At 44.1% G+C, this 15513-nt stretch overlaps 1 long non-coding RNA gene across 2 annotated transcripts; it reads left to right on the forward strand.

Moving 5' to 3' along the window:
• Nucleotides 1-124: 124 nt before the first annotated feature.
• LOC116240627 (uncharacterized) lies at nt 125-8674 on the forward strand. Of its 2 annotated transcripts, XR_016464406.1 has the most exons (6): nt 125-211; nt 1572-1670; nt 4999-5093; nt 5510-5747; nt 5846-6038; nt 6204-8674. It is a non-coding gene; the product is annotated as an uncharacterized LOC116240627 (long non-coding RNA). The 2 variants fall into 2 exon arrangements; XR_004169352.2 differs by lacking the exon at nt 5510-5747.
• The last annotated feature ends 6839 nt before the right edge of the window (nt 8675-15513 follow it).

Raw genomic sequence — 15513 nt, forward strand, 5'->3', positions numbered from 1 at the left:
AACGCTTCCGTCTGCGCCACGGGGGTGTTGACGCGCTCCGAAGCCGTCTGCTTTGTTCAGGAATCGGCGGGGGCGGAGATGGAGATGGAGCTAACGGGAAGCCCCGGGGACACCCCGCGTCTGCCGAGCCCGGAGCGGGGCGGTCAGACCGGTGAACGACGGAAGGGTGCTCCGGAGGCTGGCTGAATCATGTTTTCCGTCTCGGACTGCGGTCCGTCTGCTTTCTTTATCACAGAGCAAAACGCACCACGGGCCAGGGTGCCCTGTGGGCTCCCGGTTGGTTTCCCTCTGCCGCCGCCACTGCCCGAGGGAAGCCATGCTCTCCCTCCTCGGTGTGCCTCACGCAGCCTTCAGGGTGCCCACACCTCGGTGGCTGTTCTCTATTGCTCGGCTGCCTTCCTGCGGCAAGTCATGGAGAAAGGAAGCCTCTTCTCTGGGGGTTTTGGGTCCTCCTCTGGGTGTCAGGTTGTGCCAACAGGGAGCGATGCCATGTCACAGGATCGCAGGGTGGCTGAGGTGGGCAGGGACCTGCTTGGGCAGGGATACCTAGTGCAGGGATACCTGGTGGCTCTTTACCATCCTGTCCATAGGCAGCTCCCACCTGTTTGGGTTGTGGGGGCAAGAAGTGGCCACACATTTAAGCTGAAAATCAAATGGCTGCTTCTACATGAGCTGTCAAGGCAAAATCAGCAGTCTGGCCATCGCTCTCAGTGATGTAACAGTGCTGTGAACGTCCTCCAGATAGAATCATAGGATCATAGAATGGTTTGGGTTGGAAGGGACCTCAAGGATCATCAAGCTCCAACCCCCCAGCTGCAGGCAGGGCTGCCGAACTCCATATCCTCACTGCCACATAGACTTTGTTTTATAATTCACAGCCACTGTCTTGTGGCTTTCCTGTTGCCTGTGCTCTGCAGTGTTCTCCCACACAGTGTTCAGGCAGTCTGCCTCATGTGCTGCCCATGGGCACTGTGGATGCAGGCATCCTGAGCTGGACTGTGGAACCCCATTCTGCACAGTACAGCCCACACTGTGCTATGGGACAGCAAACAGGCCCCAGCCTGTTCTGTCGACGGGGATAGTGGCTAGCAAGCCAACTACTCTGTTTTCCTTAGTTATCTGCTCCTGACCTTTACTGGATGTACACATCCAGGTGGGCTTCATCTCACCAAAGGTGACAAAGAACTGTTGGAACCTAAATTGCAATCATTAGTCTCCCTACTTAGTAAAGAGACAGAAACAGGAACTTCTAATGGGCGTCCTGAAATAGATTGAAGTGAGTCACCAGCAGAAGACGTCTGTTACTATCCACTAATTAAAGACAGAGTCCAGAGGACTAACTCAGACATCTATCTTCACCCAGCTGCACATGGGTGATGTGAATCGTGCTTCGTGTGTTTTTGCCTCAGAATTACCTCACTGAGTCCGAGGACAAAAGACAGTGTGATGTGCACATAGGCAGTCACACCGCTGCAGTACCAGTGCAAATGTACAAATGCAGACTTTGCTATGCATTTTTGAACTGATGGTTCCTAACTCCTGAATTATTATTATTTTTTTTTTTTTCCCAGAATTAATGTTCTTAACATTTATGTTCCAAAGGAATACAAATCATACTACACAATCTACAATGTGCTCGATTCTGGATTCACATCACAAATGACTTTTGGGTAAGTTTTTGACTGACGTATTTGTTCCCTGACTTATACCGCATGGCTGAAGGAGAATATACACATCGCTCCAGTTCTTTACATCCCTCTGAGGTAGCCCTCCCTGCTGCTTAAGCAGAAATGGGTCAGTAGCAGGGACTCCCTCCAGCACCTGCAAGAATGAACGTCAGCAGCAACATAATTTTATACCCACTGATGGCAGCATTGTTGACAGCATAGAATAAATCAGATGCTCTGCGGTGACTGTGCCTACGTCCTGTTCCTTTCCACTGCTTGTTGTCTTCCACTGTCACAGCAAGGATGAGGAACCAGGGTCAAAAGAATGTGTATTGCCTTCTGCACAGTTCATAAGATAGCTCTGTGACAACTCTTTGAAATACCAATAAGAACTCATTTTCCTCCTGCCTCCGTGTGCTCACGAATGCGTGAGTAAATACAAACTGACATGAGATTTGTATGTGTGCAGCATTGCGAGGCACCGTTCTCCTTCACACTGCCAAGCTGTTGCTGTGACCACATGTCTCATGAGGAGAGGAACAGCTCAGGAGCAGCACAAGTCTCTCTGAAACACAGGGCACAAACCCATGGCATGCTCCAAACCACTGCACAGTCTGTCTATCCTGCTCTCTCTCCCTCTGAGAGTTAGTCTTTGCCTGTCGAATTCTTCTGATTTTTCCTCTTTGAGGCACATTAGTTACTATGGAAACTGATCTGTGGGTACAGAACTCAGTGACATCCACATGGAGGGATGCTTCCTGGGAACCTAAATATGAGCTGGATGGTTAGATGTGAGCTCTGCATATGGCTTAGATTTGGTAAAAGATCACAGGAAGCCGCTGAGGGAGAAGAGGTAGCAGCTGAGGTTATGTTGAATGAAACTCCAATCCAGCCACTGGCATGTCCTTCCTTCCTGTGGCTTCCAGGCCCCAGGATTCAGAACAAGCAGAGATGAGCTGTGCCCAGCACAGCCCCTGCTCACAGTGCCCTGCGTGGGCACTACAGCCTGTGCCAAAAGCTTCAGTGCTGCTGACCAGAGAAATGGTAGCAAAAGTTATAACTAATTAAACCAAAAACACTACTCGCAGCACCCCAAAACTGTACTGGCAGTGAGCTAGCTGGTTTCACAGAAGGACTTCTCTCATAAGACATCGCAAAACTCCACAGGGATGCAATTGGCCAACCTATACCTTTGTCACTGCAGGCACCAGCCCCACCTGGCCACCTGGGATTGCCCCTCAGCCTCACTGCTCATTAAATGTTGTTTTTCTTTCTCCTTAAGTAAACTCCACGTGTTGCCTGCTCCCCGAGGCAGGCAGGCAGGCAGGCAGTGGGGGGTGACACCACATGCAGTGGGGCAGAAAGCAGGGGCGGAGGGACTGAGTGCAGCACAGTCCCAGGCATCATCTCAGCCTGGATTTGTAGGCTCCAAGCCCACATTCTTGAATAAAGTGGGAATCACTTACTGGAACAGAGTGACATGTTTTGGAGCAGCAATTCTTCACACAGGTTTTTTCCTACCGAGTTTGCACCAGGCAGGGCAAATGCTGCCAGATGGGTTTCCTGTTGAAGAGGGCTGAAATCCTCCAATTAGGGATGTTGTTTGAATTGGTTCCATTTGTGTTGGCTTTTTATCTTTAATGCCAAAGACTTGTGGCATTTCAGTTCAGCTACACACGGGCCAGCTGACTGCCCCAGGGCACCATAATGCTATTCCTTTACCTGGAAGCTGGGCGTGGGCTAAGGTGCAGAGTGCATCTCAGTCCTTTGGCAGCTCACCCCACAGCCCCGAGTGGGGCCAGGTAAGGCTGCCCTGCCTCACCTAGAGCAGCCCTGACAAAAGCAGGCTAGGAAAGAGTTAGACTAAGGGCTGAGAATGGAATCTGATCCAACTGCAGGCTCCTCTTGAAAGTTCTTTTCTTTAAAAAAAGTTAAATCCTTTTTGGAGATTGATCCCATTACACCAGTAGCAGATCCTATTATAGGCAACAGGATAAAGAGGAAGAGATTGCATTTTTAAAGACAGTAAGTGGGACTCTTTTCAAAGACAACCAAGTAATTTAACACCTTGCAGTGTGCTGCCACATTTTCATTTAGCAACTACGTGAAAAGTCATCATGTCCCATTTTTAGATGGCCACCTCCTTGTTTGCGCTGATCTTTATGGCAAGCATGCAGATACCCATCTATATTTAAAGCGGACACATGGCAGAACCCTGGAAATCTCAGGGAGGCAGAGATCTAGGACTGAGTATGGATGGTCACACAAAGTCTTAAACTTCAAGGATCTGCTCCCTGTGATCAGGTTTTTCTCCCGTCACCTCCTTCCCTGTGTTCGCTGGGGTTGAGTGGCTGCCCAGCAGGGGGGGTATCTCCAGTGCGTTCCCTACTCATTTTTTCCCGGTTTGTCACTTGCGGGGACTTTACAGAGTGCCTTTTTAGATCCACCTGTTGTTTATTCATTGAGCCCCACAGAACTTGTAAACCTGTTTTACTTGCAGAGGGAAAGCAGGCAGCCTCTTTACAGTCAGACTGAGCTGTCTGCTCTCCGACAAGGAAAAGTGCCAGCTTGAAGGAGCAATTTACCTGACAGACATCTGAAGAGGAGCACAGTGAATCCCCTAAATTAAACCTTCAATGCAGCTTCAGGGCAGAAGTTCTATTGTGTTCCCAGTATTTTTTCTGTTTCCATTCCAAGTCTGTGCAAAGGAGGATGGCTCTGATTTGTTTCTACTTGAAATAAATGGGCTTACCCATCCCTAACCAAAGTCAGCATTTGAGATGTGACAGGAGAAGCTGTCCCAAAATCAATGAACCAATGACCCAAATGTAAACTTGTGACTGTCAAAAGCTTAGACTCAAGAATATGTGTATTCAAAGTGAACATTACATGAATATTGGTGGCTACCAATACAGATACTATAGAAATAGTCTGGAAAATTGTACTGATGGCTTTGTAGGAATCTTATGTACTACATACAATAATAAGTAAATGAATAAGTAACAAATGAGGCAATAGCAAAAACAACACTAGGTGGGAAATCATCGGGCTGCAGTCCATGTTGACTTGACATTCCAGAAAGAATGGCTGCATGTTATAATGAGCATGTTGTACTGAGTAATAACTGAGTGGAGAAATGGGAAGGAAACTGAGCAGCAACATCTCCCCATCTTTCCCAATAAGGAGATATCCCAAAATATAGCAACACTTTTGAGATGGTAAAAAATAGCTTCAAAGCAATCAGTAGGAGAAGTGGCACCCAGAAGCTGCAGAGTTACCAAGTGGAGAAATTGTTGCTGAATGACAGCTAATATTGTCTGCCTGTACACAGGGGATGCTGCAAGAGGAGACGGAAAGAAGTCCAGAACCAGGGCTTGTAATAAGGTCTGAAATGAAAGTCAAGACGGGAAAAACATTAACAGAGAGGTAACTCTGTGCTGTGTCCACCTACAATAACTAGCAAGACCTTTTCCTTCTTCGCACTCATTTTTATGTTCTCATGTGAGATCTAGACTTGGAGACAAGGGATCGTGTTTGCACTTAGGCATAAGATACCAGCATATAAGTGGCTGCAAAGCCTGGGTGGGGGGAGGCCTCTGGGAGCAGGAAGAGCTATTTCAGCCAGGAGAGAGACTGCAAATGAAACAGTGAGGCAGCAGTGAGGTGGCAGGGATGGCATGGGTGAGGCTGTGGCCTGCAGAAGAGATAGGCTGAGCCATGGTACCCTCCCTGGCCACAGTTTCCCCATCCTCCTCATCACTAAGAGCACCATACAGGATGGCAAATAAATACAAAAAAAATGGTCAAAGAAGTGCTACAACTTGATTCTTCCTTTTATGCAGCCAGACAAACCTTTCCGGGATGAAGAGCAGGGCAGCAGGATGAGGTCATATGCCCACCCTACTGAGACCATGAACAGCCCCGTGGAGCCCCTCTGTGGGGGGCTGACTGCAGCAGCAGCTTTCTTCTCCTAGAAGAGTGCTTTCAGTAATGAGCCAGATCATCACCAGTGCATTTAGAGGGCTATTGTCAGTTTACAGATTGCTTTTTTGCTTCCCTTCCCTTCTTTTCTTCAGCTAGGTAATTGAGAGTGAGGCCAGAGTTTATTGGCTTCCCCTTGCAATGTCCTAAATACTAAATCAAAACCTGTTTCTCTGTGTGTGTTTCCCAACAAACAGGAGATGTTTCTCCTGAGCACTGGATTCCTACAATTGGTCACTCTGGGATTTCATCCATAAGAGAGATCACACTGTGAAAGATGTGGCAAAGAGAGAAGAGATGAATGGCTTGCACTGGGAGTGTGAGAAGACACAATGTGGAGGATGCTGCAGAATAAGCACCAGCCTTCCCAGCTCCTGCATGGTAGCACAGGTGTGTGAGCCAGCTGTTGCCCCTGCAGGTGACATCAAGCAAAAGCTGCTCTGAAAAGCTGATGTCACTGTCTGCTTCCTGTGTTCCCTAGTCCATCAGGACAGTGATGTTTGTTGTCACAGCCTGTTCTGCCAGTGTACATGGATTTGTTTTCTTTTCTTTCAGGCAGAATATTACTGGGGCCCCGCTGGGAGCCACAAACATCCTTGTCCATTCACAGGGATCAAAACCCACCTCGATGACATATTTTCAGAGGGAAAACAATCAGCCTCAGAAGGAGAGGTGGAAGGCCAACAGACTGAGTCCAATCTTTGCCAAAATTGGTGAACAAAGATGCTTGTATATGGCCCTGTGACGAGCATGGCAGCTCCTGTCATCTCCCTCTAGCTCTGTGTGGCAACACAAGGGTTACACTGCCTATCCCTTACCACCAACAACTAGCGTCAATTGCATGCAAACCTATGGAGGGAGCAACACGGAGGGGAAGTTAGGGAGTGGAAGAGCAAGATGAGCAATGCCAAGGAGAGAGGTGACGCCACCAAGGCCACTTGGGCTTCTGGATGCTCTCACCAGTTCCTACTGCCAACCTGGAAGCACCGGGGAGGATCCAGGAAGACACAGAACAGGGTGTGGAAGTGACCTTATCACATTTTCTTCTTTTCTGCTTTACATTCGCTGCCTGGCAGCTTTAAGCTACATTCCAGGGGCTGGGTAAGGTGAGGACAAAGCTGCAGTGCCAGCTCCCTCCTGCCTCCCTGTGGGGCAATTCCCTCCCAGTTGTTTTGTACCCACCAAGTGCTGCCAAAGAATCACCATGGGGCTTAGCAGAGAGCTCACATCAGTGCTATCTTACTGTCAGTTGTGCCGTGTTATTATCTGTGCACTTTTCTCCTCAAGCCACAGCTGCAGTAACTTTACTGCTGACACTGAACTAGGATTTTCATGAAGCTACACACACTTATTTCTGGCCATGTTTTTCTTTTTTTTTTCTTTTTATTTCTTTTTTTTTTTTTGGTCTTAGTGAGCAGTGTTGAGATGTGCAGTTCTGACTAGTGAGTAAATCCACTCAGTGTGTTGCCATCAGCTGGCAGATGCACATAGGTGTGCAGGAACTCTGGGAGGGATCGCAGCCATGTCTCTGTCCTGCAATCAGTGGGAGAAGCCTCACTGCATTCACAGTGACTTTTTGCAGACTCTCACTGCCACAGCTGCAGTGTTTTTTTATGTTTAAGGGTGCTGTGAACATTGTCATGCAAATACCTGACTTTCCATACAATTAGTGGGCAAAAACCAACCAAAGCCCAGCTGAAGCACCTCCAGAAGGTGATGTGAAACTCCTCTAATGGCAGCACTGCAGGGCTGGAAGCCGCCAGCCTTTGCCCACATGTTGGTGATACTGGTGGAAAGCAGCAGACTGGCACTGGTAGCACTGAGTAGCTCTGCCTTCCTTGAGCGTGATCCAGCTACAGCACAGCCTGTGTTGATTCCCCCTAGGAAACAGGGATCTCCCTGAGGAAGACTTTCCAAAAGAAGCTCAGTTTCTGCAGCCAGATACTACACAAAGCTTGGCAGCTTGCAGCACAAAGCCTTTGAAAGCTTTTATTTTCCCACTCTCTGCCCTGCTGCCACATGCACTTCATACTTAGGACCCCAGAGAGGAATCGGGGAAGGAAAACAGTTTGACTAGGAAATCTTTCCAACGTCAACATCCTCCATCCTGGGGCCTTGCTTTCCGGGAAAAGATATGCTTTGTGTGCACATGTTTGTGCGGACTGAGTTTAAAGGCAAAGACCCCTCTTGTGGGTTTAAAAAAAAAAAAAAAAAGTTAAAGTGCATTCTGCAGACTAAACAGATAAAGATCCCTCAGTGCTCTAAGGATGTATTTAGCAACAGTTCCTGCTTCCATCACCAGTGTAAAGACTGTTCAAAGATGAGGACATTTCAATGTACAAGGAAGCCCTGAAGCCACTGGATCCTGTTCTGTACCAGGATCTGTCTCCATCAACACTGTGGACAGCTGCTTCAGACCACAGGAAAGCTGTGGTCCATGATTTAAGGAAATTTGGGCTATTCAAACTCCAAGGACCTGGGCTAGGACACCCATGGCTACTGTTTTTGTGGCCTCACCTTTAATTTCTACTGGAGCAGCAGAAAGTTAGCTTAATCAGCTGCTGTGATTTCTCACGTAGCCAGTCCTGCTAGGACAGTAATAGGAAATTGAACCAGTGCCTCAAGGCTGAGAGTCAAACCAGTAGCAGTTGGTCCCAAAGAGCAATCAAGCAGGATTTGCACAGCAGTGGTTAGGAATTCCACAGCATTATTGTCTCCACTATGCCTCATCTCTTCTCAATGCCAAGGCTGTAGAAGAGTAACTCTTGAAGCCAAGTTACCAAACCTATTAACCTACCTAACCCTTACAGACACAGATCCTTTCTCAGAACAGAGTCCATATGAAAGGGACATTTCTGACTGCCATGTTGAAGTATTGCTACCTCTACAAGAATATTATTGATTCTGAAAGGCAGGACGGCATGGGCATTTTGAAAGTACACATCACCAAGAAGCAGTTTACTTCACAAGACTGAGATGCGTACTCTTATGAAGGAAGCTTTGTCCATGACTAAAAATAAACCTGTGCGGTGTTTCTCTATTTGAACTTCCTGTAGATCTTTAAAGAATACAGAAACCCAAGCAAGTCATTCCCTTTGAAGGAAACATTTGAGATCATTAGCAACTTGCCTGCTGGGAGGATCTCAGATCCAGATGTCTTTGTGGTAAATTTGCACAGAGCATTTGGTATCTTATTTATCCCCTCATTTACAATCCATGTGCAACTCATAAAGTCAGCATTGCACTAAGAGAGGCATGACTAGCAGTAGCTCTGCTTATAATAGACAGGCATTGGATTAGAAAGAGATTTCATTGTTAAGCAAAAAGTTAACTTCCAGAGTTCTTAATTTAAAACATCTGAAAATTTAACATTCTCTTTTGGTCACATGGTAGCTCCTGAACGTTTTCTGGACAAACTATCTTACCCACAGTAAATGGATACATGTTTGGCCTGCTTCTTTATGTATGTAAGTGAAGAATGATGTTGTTTTTATTAATCATCCCAGAATTAGTTCAGCATCCCACATGACAAGTTTTTGTTCCATTGCTGCTGCTCACTTCCTAAAACCAGAGCACTTGTGTCACACTCTCTGGCACTCCCCACACACTTTGGCAGTTTCAGATGACTCGGATGTCTTCAGTTGCTTTCATCTTGGATAACTTCCTGGCTTCCTTCAGCATTTGTCGTATCTGCATCCTACATAGGTATCAGCATGTTTGTTTGTTGTTTTTTATTTCTAGGACAAATTAAGATCTCTTTGTTTATATGCCATAAATCCAAACAGACTGTAAACAGAGAGAGAGGAACTGTCGACACCATGCTTGCTACAGTAGATTCCCATTCTCAGGATTTCTGTATTACATCTTCAAATAGCACTTGTGTTTGTGGCCACTGTGGTCTTGAGCATTCCATCAAAGGAAAGTAATTTGCACCTCAGCCTTCAGAGATTTTGGCTTACAAGATGGATGCAGGTTACACAGGTTCCAATGTACTCCAACAAGCCATGTAGAAGAACTGCTATTAAAACATGTAAAATAAATAATCTTTTTGGTGCCAGTAATGCCTCTGCTGGAGAGGCATTATTCAACCAGTTCCAGGCACCAGACTTCAAGAAATATGTAGAAGAATTGGACAGAAACAAAAATCTGAGGCTGTAGAAAACATGAACTTTCAGGAAGGGTTGAAGTTGATCACTTCTTCTAGAAAAAACAAACAAAAAACACCTAAGGAGAGATATTAAAAGCCTTGAAGGGCAAGAGAGATGCAAAAATAGAGAAAATAAATTACTTGTGTTCCTTGGAGATAAGACAACAGTAATGTATTTTGATTGCACCAAGAAAGACTGAGGGCTGGTGCTAGAGACAACCTACTCTAGTGATAAAGGCAATAAACAGTGGATGAGGTTGCCTAAAGGGTTGAGGAATATCCATCACTCTTGGTTTCTAAGAATAAATGTGACAGAAGCATGCTAGGAATCATTCTAGTATAGCTGGACCTGCCTTTGAGCAAGGACTGTGGACAAGTTTATTCCTCAGGGTACATCCAGAGCTGTTTATTTAATATTTGGTGATATTGTGCCTTTTGTGTTAGGAGGAGTAAATACATCAAGAAAAGAAGAGTGGAAAAAAGGCCTTTGACTTTGCAAGGTTTGGAGAGAATGAGTGTGCCTTGGTCTTCAAAAGTTGCCTGTTCTGATTTGGTTTTGCATAAGGTTAATATAAATGATTGTTTTATAGGCAGTATTAGGAAGCCTGTTGACTTAAGGTTACTTAAGGGAGATAATCTGGGTGGGAACTGGAGTCATTTCAGATGCCTCATCAAGTTTCTCATACCTGCCACAGTCATCAACCTCATCAGAGGAAGTGCGTATATTACCTGACTGAGAGAAGGTTTATGCTATAAAATGTTCATAATTCTTTTTGAGGAGATTCAAAGATTGAAGTAGAAGTTAAAACAAACAAACAAAACCATGCACACAAAATCTCAGCTCCAGGAAACTGAAGTGAAGCTGAAGTACCACTTAGAGAAAGGGAGAATTAAGAAGGCTATAAATGTTTATGCTAAAAGATATTAGAGAGTTGTGGTCCCAATTTAGGTTGTGGAGTCTCAATTTATTATGCTGCATGGTATGCAGAAGGATTTCAGACTGGCAGGGCTTGTGAGGAGGTTGCTGGGCTATCACCCACCTTCCCATGGAAGAAACAAGACTGTCTTGCAACGCCAAGAGGACCATCTCAGGATTCCAGACAATTTCCTTCCCTCCTTAAAATCACCCAGTACTTTTTATATAAACCTCCTAAATCTTCTTCGCTTGTACTTCAGTAAAACCCAATATTATATTCATCATCCTAAAATGCCTTCCCCAGTAGTAGCTCATTAAAAGATTTTCCAAATTTTGATTTCACTGGCACACAGGACTTAATGAACTGCTGAGATTCAAAGCAAAATTCAGATGATGGGAAAATTGAGGTCTAAAACAGCAAAGACATAAGATGACATATTTCTAAGGGCTTCACAGCCTTTATTTCTTTGAATGTTCTCATCCATGCTAGTATACTGGGAACAATGACACTAAATATAGCAAGTGCATATCAGTGTAATCCCACAGTGACAGCATAATCAGTCCTGAAAATGCTCTCATCAATTGTCATTTAGATGCTACCTTTCTTGAAAGCCTCTAGCAATAATTGAGAAAAAAAAAAAAAAAAACCTCTAAATAAAGGCACTTTGTGGTTCTACTCACTGCAGAATGCCATTTTATGAAAAGGGAATATCTATGTGTTTTCACTTAGTAAGCAGATGTGCTTTCCAAATGCATACAGTGAAGCCAAAGTACTTAAAACAATAAAACATCTCCAAGACAAATACTGTCAGTTTTGAGATAATATATGAGTAGAAGGAAAAATGTCATTTGATAGGCTGCAGGTACACCAGAGATAAGGAAGAAAGATCTGCTTGAATGGTGTACAGGCTGGTGTAACAGCCAAGGTTTTTAAGCCATGGGAAGTGCATTTGTAATAGTAATTAATGTTTCCTTTTTCAATATACTCAAATTCACCCAAAACAAAACAAACAGACAAAAACCTTGAAGATACCCACCCATATTTCGTTGTAAACTTTAAACTCAGATCTGATTAGTTGGGATGCCTTGTACTTCGAATAATTTCAGCTTAGGAAACTTTTCATCAGGTTGTAGGGACCACTGAAACCTCTCTCAAATTACACGCACTTTAGCAATACTATCTATTTCCAGCTGAAAAGTTGAACAGATCTGGGTTTCCTGTAAGTATAGTTTCAAGTTCTTGGTGTTTTTTTTCTTGAAACAGAAAACTAGGTTTTGAGTTCATGCAGTACAAAGCATATCTAATGCACAACCTAAATCTGCCAAGTTGGCATAACAAAAAAAAAAAAAAAGAAAAAAATAATAGAGAGTGACTCTATAGCTGAACGACAGCAGTAGGGCAAGATGAATGAAGAAAAGTGAATGCTATGTGTTTGTATTGTATGGAATAATTTATGGGGCATGAATGCCTTTGAATGCTCTTGCCATTGATATATGAATGCTTTTGATCGAGGAAAACACCCTCGGCGAAGAATAAAAAACAAGATTTCAGTACTCCAGAATTGCATATGAAAAACCCATGCTGCATAACAATAAAAGTCACAGATTCTTATAAATGAGTACAATTAGTCATAGTTATATAAATATAGGTACACATTCTCTTTGTATGTACATATCAAATACATTAAAAGGGAAAAAAAAAGAAAAAACTTCTTTTCAGAGTAAGGCATAATGTACAGAACAAAATTACAGCACAAATAGGAAACACTTTGTTTCATGGGAGGAAGCCTGAATGCTGTTGCAATAAAGGATACCAGGGCTGTCAGCACGCACTGCATTGGAGCAAGAGCTCACCACAGAGCATATTGCTCCTTCCTGGCCATCAGTGAGGGTGGTAACACCAATGCCATGTTCTCCAGCAACAGGTCCTTTTATCTACAAGGACAGATGGTAATGTCCACTAACTATTGGAGTCAAAACACTGTAATTTACTTTTTTAAAACTGCATTTAGCCCAGGGAAGCAATTCCAACAGCCTGCTGCATAGTTCATATGCCAGGCTGCCTCACTCAGATGTTTTAACTCTGAACAGAGAATATTCAGGTGAATGGGAAAATTAGAAATGGTATTTAAAATACAAGGGACTTCCAGATCCCCTATTTATTTTGCTAGTTATCTCTCAGGTGACCTGGAGTCCCCTGAACTTGTCCCTGAGCTACATAGCTATATTCTTGAACATAAGCTGGCCTAGCTCTTCACAACTCTTCATTCCCTTAATTCTTATGTGAATGTTAAAATATAAAAGCTAAACAATGCAGTTACTAGACACACCATTCATCCTCAGATGGTGTTTAGTGGACAATTTTAGCATCTCACCTGGCCTTAGATTAACAAACACTCCTGAGAACTAATCTTAGCACTTCATTTGTAGCTTCATGCACTGCAATTTAGAAAAAATATCCTTGTTACAACGCATTCGTTTTCCTTGCAAATTCGAAGCTGTTCCCTAATTGTCCTAGAATGGATTATATCATGTCAGTAACTGATCCTTACATTTGGAGACCTGATATAACTCAAAGGCTGAAAAACAGCAGATGTAGATATGCAGCATAATAATTCCTATTGCATTTGATGACTCATTTTTGAAGTCTGATCGGGCATGGAATCTCCTACAGGCAACCTTCCATCTCAAGCCACAGGCCCATTCATAAACCTTTCCAGTCACTAAAAGGAAGGAGGGATCTTTCATGCTTTCTGTAAGGAGACATGGGAAGGAGTGGCTCTGCCTCTTGTCATTGCCCAAGATGTGTCAGGGTCTGATGTGCCGCATGTACACCAATATTTACAAGGTGACCACCATGAGGAACTCCCATAATCTAGCAAAGCCATCCCAGCATATACATGGTGCTATAGCTACTGATTTCCCAGCTGACATTAAGAACAGAAGTTAGGTTCTCTTAAAATGTATGGCTAAAATAACAGTCATAGGCAAGTTGTAGTTTCTACCCTAGCCTTCAAAAATTAGTCATTCTGTCAGAGATACAGGAGAGAACTGTGAGCAAGTAAAGAACATACCACATGCCGCATGATGTAGAACACCAGTTTTACCAAACTGGACCTCTTTCTTTATGTCAATGAAGACATGCCAATGAAAAAATGGCTTTTTGACCATTTGGTACAGCTGAGAATCTGTCCCATTTGACACCAAGCATCTGTGAGGTGTTGAAATACAAACCTCTGCAAATCAGATTGCTTTGTCAAAAAAATCAGCTTTCGCTCAATATATTCCAAAAAGAAGGGATGTCAAGGTAAATTTTGCATGCCTCAAAGCAGAACAAACTACTGGGCCCCAGAGAGAGCAAGGAGACTCCTGGCTTGATATTTAAATTTGGTTCTCAGCCTCCATTTTATTTCTTTAAATTTAAATAACAAAAATATTTTTTATAAGTGTGAATCTCTTGGGCACTGTCATATTATGTCACCAAATAATTCATTACAGAATGTTAGCTCTACTGCTGCTGTTTGTAATGTCAGTGCCTGAAACTGCCTCCTATTCCCAAGGATGGGAGGCAGAAGAGAGTTCTCTGTATTTTTCATTCAGAAACAATGTGTTTAAAAACAAAAAGTAAACACTCTTAATAACAAGCCAACAATGAGAGAACTCATTCTAAAGGATTGTAGCACGTCACAGTAGTACACTGATATACAGATGAGGGCAAGGCTCTGCACCTTCCACAATAAAGCACAAACTGCTTGATTACACTAACTGCCACAGTTTGTTTTCTAATATTCAGCATGATATTTCCTGTTTCTAGCCTTGGGCTTAGATGAGTTTGATCCAGCCTGACATGAAACTAATGGGAAAGGTTCTATTTACTTCAGAGTCCCCTTTTACCTCTTACTGCTGCCGTTGGCTGCTCCAACAGTTTGTCTCACTTGCATTTTGGCTGGCCTTCAAGCACTGCCCAAACACCAAGCTCCTCACTCTGCACACAGTCACAGGCAGAAGAAAGGAGATAATAAGCCCTTCGACCCAAATTCCTTCCCTGTGCCCTTGCTGATTGGCAGGAGCATGTCACAGGCCCCGCTGCAGGCACTGGAGCCTGCCCAACCACTGCTCCTTCATGGCTGGTGCCTGACAGCCAGGATCTCCACTGCAGCTCTTCATTCACTAAGTACCATACTCTGACATTTGAGGTCCCTGGGTGTGATTCTACAGCCAGCCATGGTATAAACCCCCTGCATGGATGACTTGCACTGTAACATTTCTTTTGGCGCAATCATGTGAGATAGTGCAAACGCTTTTCCTTGTTTGTATCACAGCACTTAGCCTACTGTCTATGGATATGTTCTCTCATTGTCTGGCTGGATTGCCTGGCTGCTTTCCCCTGGGTATGTGAGGTATTGCAAGACGTTAGATGTGCACTTTCCAGATGCTTAATGCTAAAAAACAGACAGGTTTTTTCTCTCACAGACAATCAACTGCCTTGCACTTCTGACCCTGTGATATCTACTTATGATGTGCTGATACATTTTTACCTGGATCTATCAGTTTAATTCACCACTCTCTAGGGTCTGTCGCTTGCCCACAGCAGCAGGCTTTAGCCCATAGGTGTTTTCCTTTTGTCCTATTTTTGCTCTCACTACCGCTGCTGTTTGCAGTATCTAAGCAGCAAGGTGTATATTCATCTTGACAGCAAGCATTTTCACCAGTCTGCTGTTAATGCTTTCTGCAGGGAAGATTTCTCCATTCAGCAACCACTTGACATGTTTTCATTTTTAGCAGCTCCCTTTAATAGAACC

The sequence above is a fragment of the Phasianus colchicus genome, chromosome 2 (genome assembly GCF_987193195.1).
Source record: "Phasianus colchicus chromosome 2, bPhaCol1.hap1.1, whole genome shotgun sequence".
NCBI classification, from domain to species: domain Eukaryota; kingdom Metazoa; phylum Chordata; class Aves; order Galliformes; family Phasianidae; genus Phasianus; species Phasianus colchicus.